General features: G+C 38.1%; 1 pseudogene across 1 annotated transcript in view; it reads right to left on the reverse strand.

The window, feature by feature from the left end:
• Positions 1-13,790, reverse strand: part of LOC126946264 (zinc finger Ran-binding domain-containing protein 2-like) — a 99,440-nt pseudogene extending 85,650 nt beyond the window's left edge. Inside the window, exon 1 of the transcript XR_007722620.1 lies at positions 13,781-13,790. The product of XR_007722620.1 is annotated as a zinc finger Ran-binding domain-containing protein 2-like (transcript). The remainder of the gene's footprint in view (positions 1-13,780) is intronic.
• Positions 13,791-21,953: the final 8,163 nt, after the last annotated feature.

The raw sequence follows: 21,953 nt of genomic DNA on the forward strand, positions 1-21,953 counted from the left end.
CTACTACTACTACTACTACTACTACTACTACTATTAACTCTACCACTACTACTATTACTAACATTCCAACTGTACCAGGCTGGGGCTGTTTTGCACTTCTCTCTAGGAAGGTACTTTATCTTCCTTCAATAAACTCTGCTACTTAACCTTTGCTATGCATCTATTGTCTGAATTCTGTCTTTCAAGTTAGGCAAGAACCAAGGATTACTACACTTCCTGGTAGCATACTGTGGTGCTGTGGCTCAGATGGCCTTTCCTGTGAACTGTTCTCTGAAGTAAGTGCTGAAGGTGGTTGAGTCCCCAGGTTGACTGCCTCTGATTTTTCTGCATTGCCTAATGCTGTCCTTGCCACTTTAAGGTGAAGTGTTTTCTCTCCCTCCCTTGCTCACATATAAGCCTCACAGATCAGACTGCTTACCCCTGCCCTGCTGTCCCTTTGTTCTTGGCAGGGCTTTCTCAAATTTCTTTCTTCACTCTTACGTTTGACATACCAGGCTGATTTGGAGGTTCTTTCTGCTGTGTATGTCAGAACTTCTCTCCATTTGTCCAGGGCAAATGGAGTTTTTATCTACACAGAGAAAAACTTAATTTCTGGATAAAATGTCTTTTTGGCCAGATTCCCTTTGTGAAACCTACGAAACCTAATGGATGTGACCACTCACACCTCCCCCCAAAAATAAAGACAGAAATCAATTCAGTTAGACACCAACATTCTTGTCATCATAAAATTAGGCTTATTTGTTCTAAGGATTCCAAAAGCTTTCCCATTTCCAAAGCCCCAAGGGCTGCAGATACTTAAGCAATAAACGCTCCCTCAAGAAGAGAGCTGCTTCATGGACACCCACTTCAGGACGGAGCTGGTCCAGGGGAGCACCAAGGGATACCTGGGTATGGGTCCTTGAGCCAAAGAAGACAGGGATGCCTGATATCCCTTGCTGGACTGCAGGACTGGCCTCCTAAACGATTCAGGTTCCCTGGAAAAGGTCAGATAAAAAACAACTTCTCATTCAGGCACCTTCCTGATTCATTTTCCTCTTTCTTTTGAAACATGTGAAGGACAAATATAAATTATAAGTGAGCCACCCAGACCCATCTAGGTCCAGGTCCCCTTTTCTATAGAGTACCTTTGCCAAGTTAAAGAAAACCTAGGAGAGCTCTCAGCTGATACTGGAATCAAGGGATTCCAACAATTAACTTTTACATTTTATTAACTTGTTCATCCTCATGAAACAAGCCTTCTCACAAGGAAAAATAAAAACATATATAAGTCAGCATTCTGCTGCAAGGATAACCTACAATTGGCAGATGCCACCTACCTCATGGTAACTACAGCTGTTCCCGTGCAGGACACCAGTTGGGACTACAATACACAGAGGGGAATACAGGCCAGAAACAGTATGCTCCTATGCCTAAGGTAATAAAAATGAGTAACACCAAACAAGGAAATTATAAGTTAGCCACCATAGACCAAGGGCCAAATAACAACCCCACAGCCTTTCTCAAAAGGCTGCAAGAAACGCTTATCAAACATACCAACCTAGACCCAGGAATCCCCAAAGGACAACTAGTCCTAAAGCATTACTTTCTTACCCAAGCTGCTTCAGATATTAAGAAAATAATTACAAAAATCAGACTTATGACCCGAAGTCCATATGTCAGAAATCATCAAATTGACGTCCTCAGGCTTTTATAACTGAAATCAGGATGAGGAGAACAGGGCCAACGAGAAGGAGAAATGGAAAGACAGGACACAGGCTCAATTATTGGGTGCTTTACAAATCAGCCAGGTCCCTCTAGGTTATGCTAAAAATCCCCTCCCTGGGAACTGACATAAGAGCAGAAAGCCAGGCCACTGAAAGGTAAACTGTCCTAATGTGCCAAATAGTAGAAAGACTCAAATGGCCTTTCCTCTCTGTCACAAGCTTGGCCACTGGAAAAGGGACTGTCTCAAGAGACGAAAGGCCCCAGGCGAAACCCCAATCCAGTAATGGATTTGAGCAGAAGTGGTCCTCTTCTCCAGCTGTCTCTGAGATCTGACATCATCAGAAAAAAAAAAAAAATGATACCAAGGCAATTCTAAAGGTGTCAGGTAAGATTATAATTTTTTTTTTTTTTGATTCAAGAGCTGATTACCCTATGCTAACCTCCTTCTCTGGGCAACTTTTCTCCAAAATCCTGTTGGGTAGTGAGGACAAGTGGCAGTTCCCCCAGAAAACTCACACTCCACCCCCCCTTATTTTGTGATAGAGTCTCATTCTGTCACTGAGGCTGGAGTGCTGTGCCACAAGCTCACCTCACTGCAACCTCTGTCTCCCGGGTTCAAGCGATTCAGCCTACTGAGTAGCTGGGATTACAGGCACCCGTCCCCATGCCTGGCTAATTTTGTATTTTTAGTAAAGACAGTGTTTCAACATGTTGGCCAGGCTGGTCTTGAACTCCTGACCTCAGGTGATCCACCCGCCTGGGTCTCCCAAAGTGTTGGGATTACAGGCGTGAGCCACTGTGCCCAGCCCATATCCCCTTTTTATTACTTAAGTGACCAATTGCTATTTACCCACCAGTCCCTGGTAATGCCTAAATGTCCCAATATTCTTTTGTGTAATAATATACTCTCCAAAACGGGTGCCTGGATAATATTTACCCAACATCCGCATTCATTTTTCCCTCCAATAGCCCCATTTCTCCTGGGGAAGCCACATAAACCAACCTTTACCCAATAACTTCAACCTGGAAAGCCCCAATTTAGGGTTTCAAAAATAGTCCATACTTATTCAAGCAGGCCCTAGCAAAAAATCTAACTGAGCTACCTCTTGATGAGGGAGAACTTCTACAATATATAAATTACTTGCTCTTCTGCCGCACCCCCACAGAGCTTACACAAAGGTTTGGCATGCAGTACAAACCTTAAACTTTCTACAAAGAGGATACAAAGTATCCAAAACCAAAAGTGTAAGTTGAGGAAAGTAAATATAAAGAAAATTATGAATATGAAGTTGTATTTTTGGTAAAGTAGGTCATAAAGAAAATACAATTTTGTATAAAAAACATCTTGTGTGGTTAAATTCTGATTCTAAAACAAAATGACCGGCTGTTTTAAAAAGAGTGATATTCAGGAGAAGTAAAAATATCCGACCATGTCATAGATTGTCTGTGTAAGTTGTGATAAGATTTGTGAAGATAAATTTATGGAAGGAATTTTGTATGTAAGTTGATTATAATTGGAAGAAAATTATTTGTGATAGTATTTCTAACATTGGTTCCCTCTGTTAAAAAGGTTTTATTACAGTATTAAACTGGTTTTAATGAAATTATAAGAAGTTTTACTTTAAATTTTATAACTTGATTCTTTTAAAAATTTCTTAGAATTTTATCTCAGAAGTTCACCCTTTGCTGTCTTCACTGTTTTCAGCTTTTTCTCTCCTGAAGAAAGTCTGAGATAATAACTCTTTCCAGTTTCTTGTCAGCTCCTGTAAATTTTTCCTTCAGTGCTAACTATTATTATGGCCTAATGCTAAAATGTTGTATCTTAAAAGTAAAAAAATAATAATAATTAAAACAACATTTTCCTCTAACATAACTTAATGCTGTGCTCTTGGCTTTTCTTAATAAATCTAAGTTCTCAATATAATTAGAACAGTTCTTATGCTGTTCCTAAGAGTCATGTATTTCTCTGATATATTCATAACCTTGAACATACCCTTCCTGTTTCTGATTAAATTCGAGCATTTTTTTTTTCATCAAGTTTGACCTCCAACTTATTTATATGGACTTCCCATAAAGAGAAATAGTCACACTGAAGAAGGTTTTTCTTTGCCTTTTTGGTAACTAGCTTAAGAAATAAAATTTTATCAGTCTTATGCTGTCTTTATTAGGTTTTTAGTTTCAGGAGAAAATATTAATACTCTTTAGTTCATGTAACTTTAAAAATACTTAATTAAAATCTTTAAAAAAAAATCTATAAAATAAAAATGTCTTCGCCTGTAATTCCAGCACTTTGAGAAGCCGAGCAGGGCGGATTACCTGAGATCAGGAGTTTGAGACCAGCCTTGCCAACATGGTGAAACCCCATCTCTGCTAAAACTACAGAAATTAGCTGGATGTGTTGGTGTATGTCTGCAGTCTCAGCTACTCAGGAGGCTGAGGCAGAAGAATTGCTTGAACCCAGGAGGCAGAGGTTGCAGTGAGCCAAGACTGCTCCATTGCACTCAAGCCTGGGTAACAGAGTGAGACTCTGACTCAAAAATGAATAAAAATAAATAATAAATAAATAAAAAGTTTTTCATCATTTTGAGATTTGGTCTAAATTATACAGATCAAATATTAGGTTTACTAAATGTTTTATGGTCATGAGCTGTTTCTATAACTTAATAATTGTTCAGTTTTCTTGCTTCAGAGCTATTAAATTCTAGGTAAGTCTTGGGGACATGTGGAATTACACATGCCCCGTGGCTATGCTGGGAAAAGTAAAATTTTATCTGTGGTTACATACCTATCCTTTCTTAACAATTGAAGGGGAAGTTGTTCACTAACTTATTTGTCCCCTAACGTGGACCTCCTGGACTAACATTCATCAGTACCTATTCCCCTTACCTTCTAGGTCCAAATCTCAGAGAGAGTAACTATAGCTTTTTTCCCCTTATGGCTCTGTTAATTAGTAAAGATTTTTACCGTGTAAAAAATTTAAAGTTTTCATTTTGACTAAATAAATGACTTACAGTAACATATGTCATCATAGTATCAAGTGTTTAATCCTTTGATATTTGACAAATATTCCAAAGTCAAATTCTTAATTAAGCCTCTTTAATCTCATTAACTCTTAAATATTAAGTCCTCTAAAGTTCAAAAGAGACATATTTCGCTCATTTGGTATATTAAAATCATACAGAGAGCACTGTCAACTATAAAATGATAAAATGTTTTTGGCTTTGTTTGGGCTGAATTCACATAAATGTGCTATTGGTATGTGTTTTCCAAAACTGTGTAACATTCTTTTAATTCTGATGTGTCTCAATATGTTATCAGTAATAAATATGAATATATTTCCTTGAGTGTATCTCCTTGCTATATTTATAACCCTGGACACACTGTTTTTCTTGTGATATATTTTCTGACCTTGCTATCAGGGTGATACTTGGCTTCATATAATGAATTTGGAAGTGCTGAAATAATTTAAAAATAATTGGTGGGGGGCAGAGCAAGAGGGCAGAATAGGAAGAGCTCCAGTCTCCAACTCCCAGCGTGAGCGACACAGAAGACCGGTGATTTCTGCATTTTCAACTGAGGTACTGGGTTCATCTCACTGGGGAGTGCCGGACGATCGGTGCTGGTCAGCTGCTGCAGCCCCACCAGCGAGAGCTGAAGCAGGGCGAGGCATTGCCTCACCTGGGAAGTGCAAGGGGGAAGAGAATCCCTTTTCCTAGCCAGGGGAAATGAGACACACCATACCTGGAAAATCGGGTAACTCCCACCCCAATACTGCGCTTTAAGCAAACAGGCACACCAGGAGATCATATCCCACACCTGGCCGGGAGGGTCCCACACCCACGGAGCCTCCCTCATTGCTAGCACAGCAGTCTGTGATCTACGGGCAAGGCAGCAGCCAGGCTGGGGGAGGGGCGCCCGCCATTGCAGAGGCTTAAGTAGGTAAACAAAGCCTCTGGGAAGCTTGAACTGGGTGGAGCTCACAGCAGCTCAAGGAAACCTGCCTGTCTCTGTAGACTCCACCTCTGGGGACAGGGCACAGTAAACAATAACAAACACAGCAGAAAACTCTGCAGACGCAAACGACTCTGTCTGACAGCTTTGAAGAGAGCAGGGGATCTCCCAACACGGAGGCTGAGATCTGAGAAGGGACAGACTCCCTGCTCAAGTGGGTCCCTGACCCCTGAGTAGCCTAACTGGGAGACATCCCCCACTAGGGGCAGTCTGACACCCCACACCTCACAGGGTGGAGTACACCCCTGAGAGGAAGCTTCCAAAGCAAGAATCAGACAGGTACACTCGCTGTTCAGAAATATTCTATCTTCTGCAGCCTCTGCTGCTGATACCCAGGCAAACAGGGTCTGGAGTGGACCTCAAGCAATCTCCAACAGACCTACAGCTGAGGGTCCTGACTGTTAGAAGGAAAACTATCAAACAGGAAGGACACCTACACCAAAACCCCATCAGTACATCACCATCATCAAAGACCAGAGGCAGATAAAACCACAAAGATGGGGAAAAAGCAGGGCAGAAAAGCTGGAAATTCAAAAAATAAGAGCACATCTCCCCCGGCAAAGGAGCGCAGCTCATCGCCAGCAACGGATCAAAGCTGGACGGAGAATGACTTTGACGAGATGAGGGAAGAAGGCTTCAGTCCATCAAATTTCTCAGAGCTAAAGGAGGAATTATGTACCCAGTGCAAAGAAACTAAAAATCTTGAAAAAAAAGTGGAAGAATTGATGGCTAGAGTAATTAATGCAGAGAAGGTCCTAAACGAAATGAAAGAGATGAAAACCATGACACGAGAAATACGTGACAAATGCACAAGCTTCAGTAACCGACTCGATCAACTGGAAGAAAGAGTATCAGCGATTGAGGATCAAATGAATGAAATGAAGCGAGAAGAGAAACCAAAAGAAAAAAGAAGAAAAAGAAATGAACAAAGCCTGCAAGAAGTATGAGATTATGTAAAAAGACCAAATCTACGTCTGCTTGGGGTGCCTGAAAGTGAGGGGGAAAATGGAACCAAGTTGGAAAACACTCTTCAGGATATCATCCAGGAGAACTTCCCCAACCTAGTAGGGCAGGCCAACATTCAAATCCAGGAAATACAGAGAACGCCACAAAGATACTCCTCGAGAAGAGCAACTCCAAGACACGTAATTGCCAGATTCACCAAAGTTGAAATGAAGGAAAAAATCTTAAGGGCAGCCAGAGAGAAAGGTCGGGTTACCCACAAAGGGAAGCCCATGATACTAACAGCAGATCTCTCGGCAGAAACTCTCCAAGCCAGAAGAGAGTGGGGGCCAATATTCAACATTCTTAAAGAAAAGAATTTTAAACCCAAAATTTCATATCCAGCCAAACTAAGTTTCATAAGTGAAGGAGAAATAAAATCCTTTACAGATAAGCAAATGCTTAGAGATTTTGTCACCACTAGACCTGCCTTACAAGAGACCATGAAGGAAGCACTAAACATGGGAAGGAACAACCGGTACCAGCCATTGCAAAAACATGCCAAAATGTAAAGACCATCGAGGCAAGGAAGAAACTGCATCAACTAATGAGCAAAATAACCAGTTAATATCATAATGGCAGGATCAAGTTCACACACAACAAACTTAACCTTAAATGTAAATGGACTAAATGCTCCAATTAAAAGACACAGACTGGCAAACTGGATCAAGAGTCAAGACCCATCAGTCTGCTGTATTCAGGAGACCCATCTCACACGCAGAGACATACATAGGCTCAAAATAAAGGGATGGAGGAAGATTTACCAAGCAAATGGAGAACAAAAAAAAGCGGGGATTGCAATACTAGTCTCTGATACAACAGACTTTAAACCATCAAAGATCAAAAGAGACAAAGAACCCATTACATAATGGTAAAGGGATCAATTCAACAGGAAGAGCTAACTATCCTAAATATATATGCACCCAATACAGGAGCACCCAGATTCATAAAGCAAGTCCTTAGAGACTTACAAAGAGACTTAGACTCCCATACAATAATAATGGGAGACTTCAACACTCCACTGTCAACATTAGAAAGATCAATGAGACAGAAGGTTAACAAGGATATCCAGGAATTGAACTCATCTCGCAGCAAGCAGACCTAATAGACATCTATAGAACTTTCCACCCCAAATCAACAGAATATACATTCTTCTCAGCACCACATCATACTTACTCCAAAATTGACCATGTAATTGGAAGTAAAGCACTCCTCAGCAAATGTACAAGAACAGAAATTATAACAAACTGTCTCTCAGACCACAGTGCAATCAAACTAGAACTCAGGACTAAGAAACTCAATCAAAACCGCTCAACTACATGGAAACTGAACAACCTGCTCCTGAATGACTACTGGGTACAAAACAAAATGAAGGCAGAAATAAAGATGTTCTTTGAAACCAATGAGAACAAAGATAAAACATACCAGAATCTCTGGGACACATTTAAAGCAGTATGTAGAGGGAAATTTATAGCACTAAATGCCCACAAGAGAAAGCAGGAAAGATCTAAAATTGACACTCTAACATCGCAATTAAAAGAACTAGAGAAGCAAGAGCAAACACATTCGAAAGCTAGCAGAAGGCAAGAAATAACTAAGATCAGAGCAGAACTGAAGGAGATAGAAACACAAAAAACCCTCCAAAAAATCAATGAATCCAGGAGTTGGTTTTTTGAAAAGATCAACAAAATTGACAGACCACTAGACAGATTAATAAAGAAGAAAAGAGAGAAGAATCAAATCGATGCAATAAAAAATGATAAAGGGGATATCACCACTGACCCCACAGAAATACAAACTACCATCAGAGAATACTATAAACACCTCTACACAAATAAACTGGAAAATCTAGAAGAAATGGATAATTTCCTGGACACTTACACTCTTCCAAGACTAAACCAGGAAGAAGTTGAATCCCTGAATAGACCAATAGCAGGCTCTGAAATTGAGGCAATAATTAATAGCCTACCAACCAAAAAAAGTCCAGGACCAGATGGATTCACAGCTGAATTCTACCAGAGGTACAAGGAGGAGCTGGTACCATTCCTTCTGAAACTATTCCAATCAATAGAAAAAGAGGGATTCCTCCCTAACTCATTTTATGAGGCCAACATCATCCTCATACCAAAGCCTGGCAGAGACACAACAAATAAAGAGAATTTTAGACCAATATCCCTGATGAACATCGATGCAAAAATCCTCAATAAAGTACTGGCCAACCGGATTCAGCAACACATCAAAAAGCTTATCCACCATGATCAAGTGGGCTTCATCCCTGGGATGCAAGGCTGGTTCAACATTCGCAAATCAATAAACATAATCCAGCATATAAACAGAACCAAAGACAAGAACCACATGATTATCTCAATAGATGCAGAAAAGGCTTTTGACAAAATTCAACAACCCTTCATGCTAAAAACGCTCAATAAATTCGGTATTGATGGAACGTACCTCAAAATAATAAGAGCTATCTATGACAAACCCACAGCCAATATCATACTGAATGGGCAAAAACTGGAAAAATTCCCTTTGAAAACTGGCACAAGACAGGGATGCCCTCTCTCACCACTCCTATTCAAAATAGGGTGGGAAGTTCTGGCTAGGGCAATCAGGCAAGAGAAAGAAATCAAGGGTATTCAGTTAGGAAAAGAAGAAGTCAAATTGTCCCTGTTTGCAGATGACATGATTGTATATTTAGAAAACCCCATTGTCTCTGCCCAAAATCTCCTTAAGCTGATAAGCAACTTCAGCAAAGTCTCAAGATACAAAATTAATGTGCAAAAATCACAAGCATTCTTATACACCAGTAACAGACAAACAGAGAGCCAAATCATGAATGAACTTCCATTCACAATTGCTTCAAAGAGAATAAAATACCTAGGAATCCAACTGACAAGGGATGTAAAGGACCTCTTCAAGGAGAACTACAAACCACTGCTCAGTGAAATAAAAGAGGACACAAACAAATGGAAGAACATACCATGCTCATGGATAGGAAGAATCAATATCGTGAAAATGGCCATACTGCCCAAGGTAATTTATAGATTCAATGCCATCCCCATCAAGCTACCAACGAGTTTCTTCACAGAATTGGAAAAAACTGCTTTAAAGTTCATATGGAACCAAAAAAGAGCCCGCATCTCCAAGACAATCCTAAGTCAAAAGAACAAAGCTGGAGGCATCACGCTACCTGACTTCAAACTATACTACAAAGCTACAGTAACCAAAACAGCATGGCACTGGTACCAAAACAGAGATATAGACCAATGGAACAGAACAGAATCCTCAGAAATAATACCACACATCTACAGCCATCTGATCTTTGAAAAACCTGAGAGAAACAAGAAATGGGGAAAGGATTCCCTATTTAATAAATGGTGCTGGGAAAATTGGCTAGCCATAAGTAGAAAGCTGAAACTGGATCCTTTCCTTACTCCTTATACGAAAATTAATTGAAGATGGATTAGAGAATTAAATGTTAGACCTAATACCATAAAAATCCTAGAGGAAAACCTAGGTAGTACCATTCAGGGCATAGGCATGGGCAAAGACTTCATGTGTAAAACACCAAAAGCAACAGCAGCAAAAGCCAAAATTGACAAATGGGATCTCATTAAACTAAAGAGCTTCTGCACAGCAAAAGACACTACCATCAGAGTGAACAGGCAACCTACAGTGTGGGAGAACATTTTTGCAATCTACTCATCTGACAAAGGGCTAATATCCAGAACCTACAAAGAACTCAAACAAATTTACAAGAAAAAAACAAACAACCCCATCAAAAAGTGGGCAAAGGATATGAACAGACAGTTCTCAAAAGAAGACATTCATACAGCCAACAGACACATGAAAAAATGCTCATCATCACTGGCCATCAGAGAAATGCAAATCAAAACCACAATGAGATGCCATCTCACACCAGTTAGAATGGCGATCATTAAAAAGTCAGGAAACAACAGGTGCTGGAGAGGATGTGGAGAAACAGGAACACTTTTACACTGTTGGTGGGATTGTAAACTAGTTCAACCATTATGGAAAACAGTATGGCGATTCCTCAAGGATCTAGAACTAGATGTACCATATGACCCAGCCATCCCATTACTGGGTATATGCCCAAAGGATTATAAATTATGCTGCTATAAAGACACATGCACACGTATGTTTATTGAAGCACTATTCACAATAGCAAAGACTTGGAATCAACCCAAATGTCCAGCAGTGACAGATTGGATTAAGAAAATGTGGCACATATACACCATGGAATACTATGCAGCCATAAAAAAGGATGAGTCTGTGCCCTTTGTAGGGACATGGATGCAGCTGGAAACCATCATTCTTAGCAAACTATCACATGAACAGAAAACCAAACACCGCATGTTCTCACTCATAGGTGGGAACTGAACAATGAGATCACTTGGACACAGGAAGGGGAACATCACCCACCGGGGCCTATCATGGGGAGGGGGAAGGGGGGAGGGATTGCATTGGGAGTTATACCTGATGTAAATGACGAGTTGATGGGTGCAGCACACCAACAAGGCACAAGTATACATATGTAACAAACCTGCACGTTATGCACATGTACCCTACAACTTAAAGTATAATAATAATAAATAAATTAAAAAAATAATTGGTAAGAGATCTTTGTTAAATCTTTGGTAGACTTCACCAATGAAGTCATCTACTACTGGACTTATCTTTGTAGGTGTTTTTTTTTTTTTTTTTTAAATTACTGTTTCAATCAATATGCTTCTAGTTGGTCTATGCAGGCCTTCTATTTGTTCTTGATTCAGTCTTGGTAGATTATGCTTCTGTGGATTTTTATTTTTTCTCTAGGTTACCAAATATGTTCACATTTAATTATTCAAATGATACCTTATGATCATTTTATTTCTGTGTAATCAGTTGTAATGTCTTCTTTTTATATTTCTTCTTATTTATTTGAATCTCTCTTTAGCTAAGTGTTTGTTAATTTCATTTCTTAAAAGTAACTTCATTGTTTAATTTTTTTTTCTGTTTTTTTAATTTTATTTCTGCTCTAAGATTTATTTTCTTTTCTCTCTTAATTTTTTGTTGTTTCTTTTTTTTTTCTAATTTTCTGAGGTACAATTTCACTGTGTATTTGAGTTATTACTATAATCATCTTTCTTCATACTGCTTTCCTGCATCCTTTAAGTCTGGATATGTTGGTTTCAGTTTCATTTGTCTTATTTTTTCAATTCTTTTAAAAAATTTATTTGACCCAATTGTTGTATAAATGTATGTTGTTTACTTTCCACGTATTTTTGAATTTTACCATTTTTCTTCCATTATTAATCTAGTTTGATATAATTTTGATTGAAAGAGATACTTGAAATGATTTCAATTTTCTTAATTTTGTTAAGACTTATTTTGTGACCTAACATTTGATATATCCTGGAGAATGTATCATGTGTGCTTGACAAGAATGAGTATTTTACTGCTTTTGGGTAAAATGCTCTCTGCATATCTTTTAGGTTCATTTTATCTATAGTGTTATTCAAATCTGCTGTTTCCTTATTTATTTTTTTCTGAATGATCTATCCATTTGATATGGTGTGGTTATGTCCCCATGCAAATCTCATATTGAATTGTAATTTCCATAATCCCTAGGTCTCATGGAAGGAAACTTGTAGGAGGTAATTGAATCATGGAGGTGGTTCCCCATGTTGTTCTCCTGATAGTGAGTGAGTTATCATGAGATCCAATGGTTTTATAGTGGGCTTTTCCCTCTTTGCTTGGCGTTTCTCCTTCTTACCTTCATGTGAGAAAGGATGTGTTTGCTTCTCCTTCTACCATGATTGCAGGTTTCCTGAGGCCCCCCAGCCATGTGGAATTGTGAGTAAATTAAGAATTTTTCTTTTATAAATTACCCAGTCTTGAGAAGTTCTTTGTATCAGCATGAGGACGAACTAATACAGTATATTGGTACCACAGAGACTGGGGTGCTGCTATAAAGACATCCGGAAATATGGAAATTACTTTGGACTGGGTAACAGGCAGAAGTTGGAACAGTTTAGAAGGTTCAGAAGAAGACAGGAAAATGTGGGAAAGTTTGGGACTTCATAGAAACTTGGAAGGCTCAGAAGACAGAAAGATGTGGTGTTGCGGGAAGTCAGGGACCCTGAACGGAGGGCCTGGCTAGAACAGTGGCAGAGGATCATAAACTGTGAAGATTTCATGGACATTTATCAGTCCCCATAATTAATACTTTTATAATTTGTTACTCCTGTCTTTACTGCAATCTCAGAACATAAATTGTGAAGATTTCATGGACATTTATCAGTTCCCAAATAATACTCATAATTTTTTATGCCTATCTTTAATGTCTTAATCCTGTTATCTTCATAAGCTGAGAATGTACATCACCTCAGGACCACTATTGTACAAATTGATTGTAAAACGGGTGTGTTTGAACAATATGAAATCAACGCACCTTGAAAAAGAACAGAATAACAGCAATTTTCAGGGAAAAAGGGAATGCAACCATAAGGTCTGACTGCCTGTGGGGTTGGGCAGAATAGAGCTATATTTTTCTTCTTGCAGAGAGTCTATAAATGGACGTGCAAGTAGGAGAGATATTGCTGAATTCTTTTCCCAGCAAGGAATATTAATAATTAATGCTCTGGGTATGAATGCATTCCTGGGGGGAAGCCTATAAATGGCCGCTGTGGGAGTGTCTGTCTTATGCAGTTGAGATAAGGACTGAAATACTCCCTGGTCTTCTGCAGTACCCTCAGGCTCACTCTGGTGGGGAAAACCCCACCCTGGTGAATTTGAGGTGAGACCAGTTCTCTGCTCTAGAACCCTGTTTTCTGTTTTTTAAGATATTTATTAAGACAATATGTGCACAGCTGAGCATAGACCCTCATCAGTAATTCTAATTTTACCCTTTGCTTTGTGATCTTTATTGGCCTCAGAAACATGTGATCTTTGTGACCTACTCCCTGTTCATACACCCCCTCCCCTTTTGAGGTCCTTAATAAAAACCTGCTGGTTTTGCAGCTCAGGTGAGCATCACAGACCTACCGATATGTGATGTCACCCCCGGCGGCCCAGCTGTAAAATTCCTCTCTTTGTGCTCTGTCTCTTTATTTCTCAGACCAGCTGACACTTAGGGAAAATAGAACCTACACTGAAATATTGGGAGTGAGTTCCCCCTGTAATGTGGGAAAGTTTGGAACTTCCCAGAGGCTTGTTGAATGGCCTTGATCAAAATGCTGATAGTGATATGGACAATGGAGTCCAGTCTGAGGTGGTCTGAGATGGAGATGAGGAACTTGTTGGAAACTGGAATAAAGGTGATTCTTGCAATGCTTTAGCAAGAGACTGACAGCATTTTGCCCCTGCCCTAGAGATCTGTGGAACTTTGAACTTGAGAGAGATGACTTTACAGTATGTGGCAGAAGAAATTTTGAAGCAGCAAAGCATTCAAGAGGAAGCAGAGTATAAAAGTTTGGAAAATTTGTAGCCCAATGATGCAATAGAAAAGAAAACCTATTTTCTCAGGAGAAAGTCAAGCCTGCTGCAGAAATTTACATAAGTAACAAGGAGTCAAATGTACCTACTAAGACAGTAGGGACAATGTCTCCAGAGTATGTCTTTGAGGGAGCTTCTCCCATCAGAGGCCTGGTGACCTAGGAGGAAAAGATAATTTCCTGGGCTGGACCCAGTGCCCCTGCTGTGTGTGCTGGTGACCTGTGTCCCATTTGCTTTAGTAGTTGCTAAAAAGGGGCAAGATACAGCTCTGGTTGTGGCTTCAGAGGGTGCAAGCCCAAGCCTTGGCAGCTTTCATGTGGTGTTGAGCCTGCAGGTGCCCAGAAGTCAAGAGTTGAGGTTTGGGAACCTCTGCTTACATTTCAGAGGATGTATGGAAACGACTGAATGTCCAGGCAGAAGTGTCCTGCAGCAGGAGGAGCCCTCATGGAGAACCTCTGCTAGGGCAGTACGGAAGGAAAATGTAGAGTTGAAGCCCCCACACAGTCCCCACTGGGGCACGGCATAGTGGAGTTGTGAGAAGAGGGCCACCATTCTCCAGACCCCAGAATGGTAGATCGACCAACAGCTTGGGCTGTGGACATGGAAAAGTCACAGACACTCAATGCCAGCCATGAAAGCAGCTGGGAGTGGGGCTGTACACCACAAAGCCATAGGGACAGAGCTGCCCAAAGCTGTGGGAGCCCAACTCTTGCATCAGCATAATTGTGTTTTGAGATGTGAGAATATCAGATTTAGAAGGAGTCAGGGGTGGAATGATATGGTTTGGCTGTGTCTTCACTGAAATATCATCTTGAATTGTAGTTCCTATAATCCCCACATGTCACGGGAGGGATGCAGTGGGAGGTAATTGAATCATGAGGGTGATTCCCCCATACTGTTCTTGGGATAGTGAGTTCTCACGAGATCTAATTGTTTCATAAGGGGCTTTTCCCCCTTTGCTTGGCACTTCTTTATGCCACCAGGTGAGAAAGGATGTGTTTACTTGCCCTTCCACTAGGATTGTAAGTTTCCTGAGGCCTCCCCAGCCATGCTTAACTATGACTCACTTAAACCTGTTTCCTTTATAAATTACCAGTCTCAGTAAGTTCTTTATATCAGCATGAGAATGCACTAATACCACATTATTGAAAACAGGCATTAATGTTTCCTACTATTATTGCATTGTGTCTATTTCTTCCTTAAGTTCTGTCAACTTCTGCTTTATATACTGCTTTGATGTTGGTTTTATATATATTTATAATTGTGTTCTTTTCCTCTTGAAAGGACTCTGTTCTTAACACAAAACAACCTTATCTGACTATTTCAATTTTTAACTTAAAGTCGATGTTTTTCTGGTATAAGTATGGCTACTCCTGCTTGCTTTTGGTTACATTTGCATGAAACATCCTTTTTCTTTTCCTCAGCTGTAGTCTATATGTGTCTTTAATTCTAAAATGAGTCTCTTATAGATACCACAAAGTTGGGTACTTTTGTTTTTCTTTTTCTTTTTTTTTTTTGAGATGGAGTCTCACTCTACCGCCCAGATTGGAGTGCAGTGACGTGATCTCGGCTCACTGCAAGCTCCACCTACCAGGTTTGCCATTCTCCTGCCTCAGCCTCCCGAGTAGCTGGAACTACATGAGCCCATCACCACCCCCAGCTAATTTTTTGTATTTTTAGTAGAGACTGGGGTTTCATCATGTTAGCCAGGATGATCTCGATCTCCTGACCTTGTGATCCACCCACTTCAGCCTCCCAAAGTGCTGGGATTACAGGCGTGAGTCACTGTGCCTGGCAAAATTGGGTACTTTTTAATTTTTATTCATTCAGCAAATCAGACTCTTGATTAGGAAATTTAGTCCACTTATATCTAAAGTTAAAATTGATGGGTAAGAACTTTCTACTTCTACTTTTTTATTGTTTTCTCTCTGTTTTAGACTAATAACCATATTTTAAGCCATAATGACTTAACTTTAATCTTATACAGCAGGAGTCCCCAAACCCTGGGTCATGGACTGGTACCAGTCTATGGCCTGTTAGGAACTAGGATACACAGCAGGAGGTGAGCATCAGTGAGTGAGCATTACTACATGAGCTCTGTCTCCCATCAGATTAGCAGCAGCATTATATTCTTACAGAAACACAAATACTATTGTGAACTCTACATGCAAAGGACCTAGGTTGCATACTCCTTATGGGAATTTAACTAATGCCAGATGATCTGAGATGGAACAGTTTCATTCTGAAACCATCTCCCCACCTCAGTTGGTGACAAAATTATCTCACAAAACCAGTCCTTGGTGCCTAAAGGCTGGGGATCACTGACAGGAACTGTGTACTTTATTTTCTTTTTATGGACACATTTTAAATTATTGATGTGAGATTTTATGTCTTTCATATATTACTTTTATTATCAAATTTCTGAGATTATAATTATTCTTAATATTTTGGTTTTTTAACTTTTTATGTTAGTGTTAACATTATTTATGTGCCATCATTGCAGTATTACAACATTCACTATTTGTCTATGTATTTACATTTATCGGTGAGATTTGTACTTTCATATGCTTTCTGGTTACTGTTTAATATATTGTTGTATTTGAATAATTCACTGTATCAATCTTATACAGCAAGTCGAGTGGTAAACTATTCCCTCAGTTTTCATTTTTTTAGAAGTTTTTCTTTCTTTTATTCTTAAATATCTGTTTTACCTAGTACAGTATTTGTCTTTGGGAGATTTTTTCTTTCTGTTTATGGACTATATCATTCCTTTCTTTCCTGGGCAGCAATTATTCTACTGAGAAATCAACTGATAGTTCTATCAAGAACTCTTCTGTATATGACAAGTCACTTCTCTCTGTGTCTTACATTCTTTGTATTTTATTTTGATTTTGTTCAATTATAATATGTCTCCATGTGGTCTTCATTAATCCAAATGTCCGTTTTCCTCTGTATATTTAGAATGCTTTCTGTCAGCATTTTAAATGTGTAATGTATGTAGTTTCTCAATAAATGGAAAACAATTGTACATGTTTATAAGGCATATATCATATTTTTATACTTACATACAATGTATAATGTTTAAATGAAAGTAGCTAGGGTATTCATTACATCAAATATGTATTATTATTTGTATTAGAATTCTTTCAAATCTTCATTTCATTTCTATAATAAATTATTGTTATCTATTGGCATCCTATTGTGCTATCAAATATTAGCATTTATTTATTCTACCTATGTTTTTACCTGTTACCCCAATTTTTTCTCCCCCATATGCCCCTACATTTCCCAGCCTCTAGTGACAATTATGTTACTCTCTACTTTGATGATGTCAACATTTTTAGCTCCCAGATATGAGAGAGACCATGTTATATTTATCTTTCTGTGCCTGGTTTATTTCTCTGAACTTAACTGTTTCATACATGTTGCTGCAAATGACATAATTGCATACTTTTAATGGCTTAGTAATATTTTATTCTGTATATATACTAGTTTCCTTTTACCCATTCTTCTGTTGATGAACATGTAGGTTGATTTTTATCTTGGCTATTGTGATTAATGCTGCAATAAACATGAGAGTGCAGATGTCTCCTTATTATATTGATTTTTTTTTTTTTGATATATTCCCAGTGCTGGAATTGCTAGATTGTATGGTAGTTCTATTTTTAAACAATTGAGAAAACTTCATACTGTTTTCCATTGTTGTTGTACTAATTTATATTTCTACCAATGGGTGCTTAAATGTTCCCTTTTCTATACCTTCTCAGCAATATCTGTTTTTTTAATATATATATTTTTGAAAATGCTAATTTTAACTGGGATGAGTTGTTATCTTATTGTGGTGTTGATTGGAATTTCCTGGATAATTAGTGATGTTGAATATTTTCTTTCACACACCTGATGGCCATTTGTATGTCTTCATTTGACAAATGACTGCTCAAATATTTTTTCCGTTTTAATTTGATATTTTTTGATATTGAGTGCAAAATATATATTCTCATTATTAATTCATTCTCAGACAGATAGTTGCAAATATTTTCTCCCACTCTGAAGGTCTTATCTTCACTTTGCTGTGCAGAAACTTTTCAGCTTGATATAATCCCATTTGTCTATGTATGCTTTGGTGGCCTGTGCTATTGAAGTCTTACTAGAAAAATCGTTGCACAGACCAATGTCCTGAACCATTTTTTCTTAATATTTTTCTGTAGTAGTCTCATCGTTTTGGGGCTTATATTTAAGCCTTTAATATATTTTGATTTAATTTTTCTGTACAGTGAGAGATAAGGGTCAAGTTTTATACTTCTGTATATAGATATTCAGTTTTTCTAGCATCATTTATTGAAGAAACTGTCATTACCTCAATATATGTTTTTGGCATCACTGTCAAAAACAAGTTGGCTGCCAATGCAAGGATTTCTTTTCTGCCTACTCTGTTCCCTTCTATTTGTCTATGTGATTGTTTTTATGTCAGTAATGTACTGTTTTTGTTACTATAGCAGTGTAGTATAATTTAAAGGCAGTTTATGTGATGCCACAGGCCTTATTTATTTATTTATTTATTTATTTATTTATTTATTTGCATAGTATTGCTATGGGCCCATTTAAATTTTAGGGTTTTTTTCCCGTTTCTGAGAAAAATGTCATTGTTATTTTTAAAGGGATTTGGCTGAATCTATAGATTTTTGGCGGTGGTATAGATACTTGAGCAGTATTAATTCTCCAAATACATAAGCATATAATATATTTAACTGTTTCTTATTTAATTTCTTTTAACAGTGTTTTATAATTTTCATTGTAGAAATCTCTTACTACTGTCATTAAGTTTATTTCTAGGTATTTTTGTAGTTATTATAAATTGGATTTTTTTTTTTTTAGATTGTTCATTGTTGGCATATAGAAATGCTACTGATATTTTATTCTGCAACTTTACTAAATTAGTTTATCAGTTCTAACAATTTTTGTGGTAGACGATTTAGCCTTTTCTAAGTATAAGATTATGTCTTCTGCAAATAAGAACCAATTTATTCCTATTAAATCTGGATGACCTGCATTTCTTTATTCAGTTTAATTGCTCTGACTAGGATTTCCAGTACTAGATTAAATAAAAAGTTGAAAGTGGACATTTTTATGTAATTCTAAACCTTAGAAGAAAAGTCTTTATTTTTGCCTATTCAGTATGATGCTAGTTGTGGGTTTGTCACATATGGTATTTATGGTTGAAGGTTTGTTTACTCCACACCCAATTTGTTGACTTTTCTTTATAATTAAAGAATGATAATTTTTACTGAAATTTTTGGTGTCTATTAAGTGATTATATGGCTTTTGAACTTAATTCTATTAATACGTGTATCTCATTTATTGACTTGTATGCATTGAACCACCCTAGTATTCTTTGGATAAATTCCACATGATCATGGTTAATGATCTTGTTAACGTTTTGTTGAATTTGATTTGCTAGTATGTTCTAGAGCATTTCTGCATCTATGTTTATCAGAAATATTGGACGATATATATTTTTTCTTCCAACTTTTATTTTATTTTCAGGGACTATGGATGCAGATTTTTTTATTGAGGTAAATTGCATGTTACTGGAGTTTGGTGTACAAACTATTTTGTCACCCAGGTGGTGAGTATAGAACCTGATAGGTAGTATTTTTATCCTCACCCTTCTCCCATCCTACATCCTCAAGTAAGTCCTGGGGTCTACTATATCTCCTTTTGTGCTTATGTGTATTCAGTGTTTAGTTTCCACTTATAAGTGAGAGCATGTAGTACATGGTTTTCTGATTATGTGTTAATTTGCTTGACATAATGGCCTCCAGCTGCATCCTTGATGATGCTGAAGACATGATTTCATTCCATTTTTTAAAACCATGTAGTGTTTTGTGGTGTATATGTGTCAAATGTTTTTATCCAGTCCACCAATGATGGGCTTCTAGGTTGATTCTATATCCTTGCTATGGTGAAAAGTGTTATATGTGTATCAGTCCATATGTGTATGAGTCTTTGTGGTAGAATGACTTATATTCTTTTATTTGCCAATTATAGCATTGCTGTATCAAATAGTAGTTCTGTGTTAAATTCTTTGAGAGATTTCCAAGTTGATTTTCATAGTGACTGAACTAATTTATATCCCCACCAGTAGTGTGTAAATGTTCCCTTTTCTCCGGAAAATTACAAACACATTTTTTTTTTTAATAATAAACTTTTTGACTGGCATATTATGGTATCCTATTGTGATGCTTATTTACATTTCTCTGATGATTAGTGATAGTGAGTGTTTTTTTTTTATTATTATACTTTAAGTTCTAGGGTACATGTGCATAATGTGCAGGTTTGTTACATATGTATACTTGTGCCATGTTGCTGTGCTGCACCCATCAACTCGTCAGCACCTGCCAACTCGTCATTTACATCAGGTATAACTCCCAATGCAATCCCTCCCTCCTCCCCCCTCCCCGTAATAGGCCCCAATGTGTGATGTTCCCCTTCCTGAGTCCAAGTGATCTCATTGTTCAGTTCCCACCTATGAGTGAGAACATGTGGTGTTTGGTTTTCTGTTCTTGTGATAGTTTGCTGAGAATGATGGTTTCCAGCTGCATCCATGTCCCTACAAAGGACACAAACTCATCCTTTTTTATGGCGGCATAGTATTCCATTGTGTATATGTGCCACATTTCCTTAATTCAGTCTGTCACTGATGGACATTTGGGTTGATTCTAAGTCTTTGCTATTGTGAATAGTGCTGCAATAAACATGTGTGTGCATGTGTCTTTATCACAGCATGATTTATAATCCTTTGGATATATACCCAGTAATGGGATGGCTGGGTCATATGGTACTTCTAGTTCTAGATCCTTGAGGAATCGCCATACTGTTTTCCATAATGGTTGAACTAGTTTACAATCCCACCAAAAGTGTAAAAGTGTTACTATTTCTCCACATCCTCTCCAGCACCTGTTGTTTCCTGACTTTTTAATGATCGCCATTCTAACTGGTGTGAGATGGTATCTCATTGTGGTTTTGATTTGCATTTCTCTGATGGCCAGTGATGACAAACATTTTTACCTATGTCTGTTGGCTGTATGCATGTCTCCTTTTGAGAAATGTCTGTTCATATCCTTTGCCCACTTTTTGATGGGGTTGTTTATTTTTTTCTTGTAAATTTGTTTGAGTTCTTTGTAGATTCTCGATATTAGTCATTTGTCAGATGAGTAGATTGCAAAAATTTTCTCCTATTCTGTAGGTTGCCTATTCACTCTAATGGTAGTTTCTTTTGCTGTGCAGAAGCTCTTTAGTTTAATTAGATCCCATTTGTCAATTTTGGTTTTTGTTGCCATTGCTTGTGGTGTTCTGGACATGAAGCCCTTGCCCATGCCTATTTCCTGAATGGTGTTACGTAGGTTTTCTTCTAGGGTTTTTATGGTATTAAGTCTAGCATTTAAGTCTCTAATCCATCTAGAATTAATTTTGGTATAAGGAGTAAGAAAGGATCCAGTTTCAGCTTTCTACTTATGACTAGCCAATTTTCCCAGTACCATTTATTAAATAGGGTATCCTTTCCCCATTTCTTGTTTTTCTCAGGTTTGTCAAAGATCAGATGGCTGTAGATGTGTGGTATTATTTCTGAGGACTCTGTTCTGTTTCATTGGTCTATATCTCTGTTTTGGTACCAGTACCATGCTGTTTTGGTTGCTGTAGCCTTGTAGTATAGTTTGAAGTTAGGTAGCGTGATGCCT

This window comes from Macaca thibetana, chromosome X, assembly GCF_024542745.1.
Source record: "Macaca thibetana thibetana isolate TM-01 chromosome X, ASM2454274v1, whole genome shotgun sequence".
In the NCBI taxonomy this organism is placed as follows: Eukaryota; Metazoa; Chordata; class Mammalia; order Primates; family Cercopithecidae; genus Macaca; species Macaca thibetana.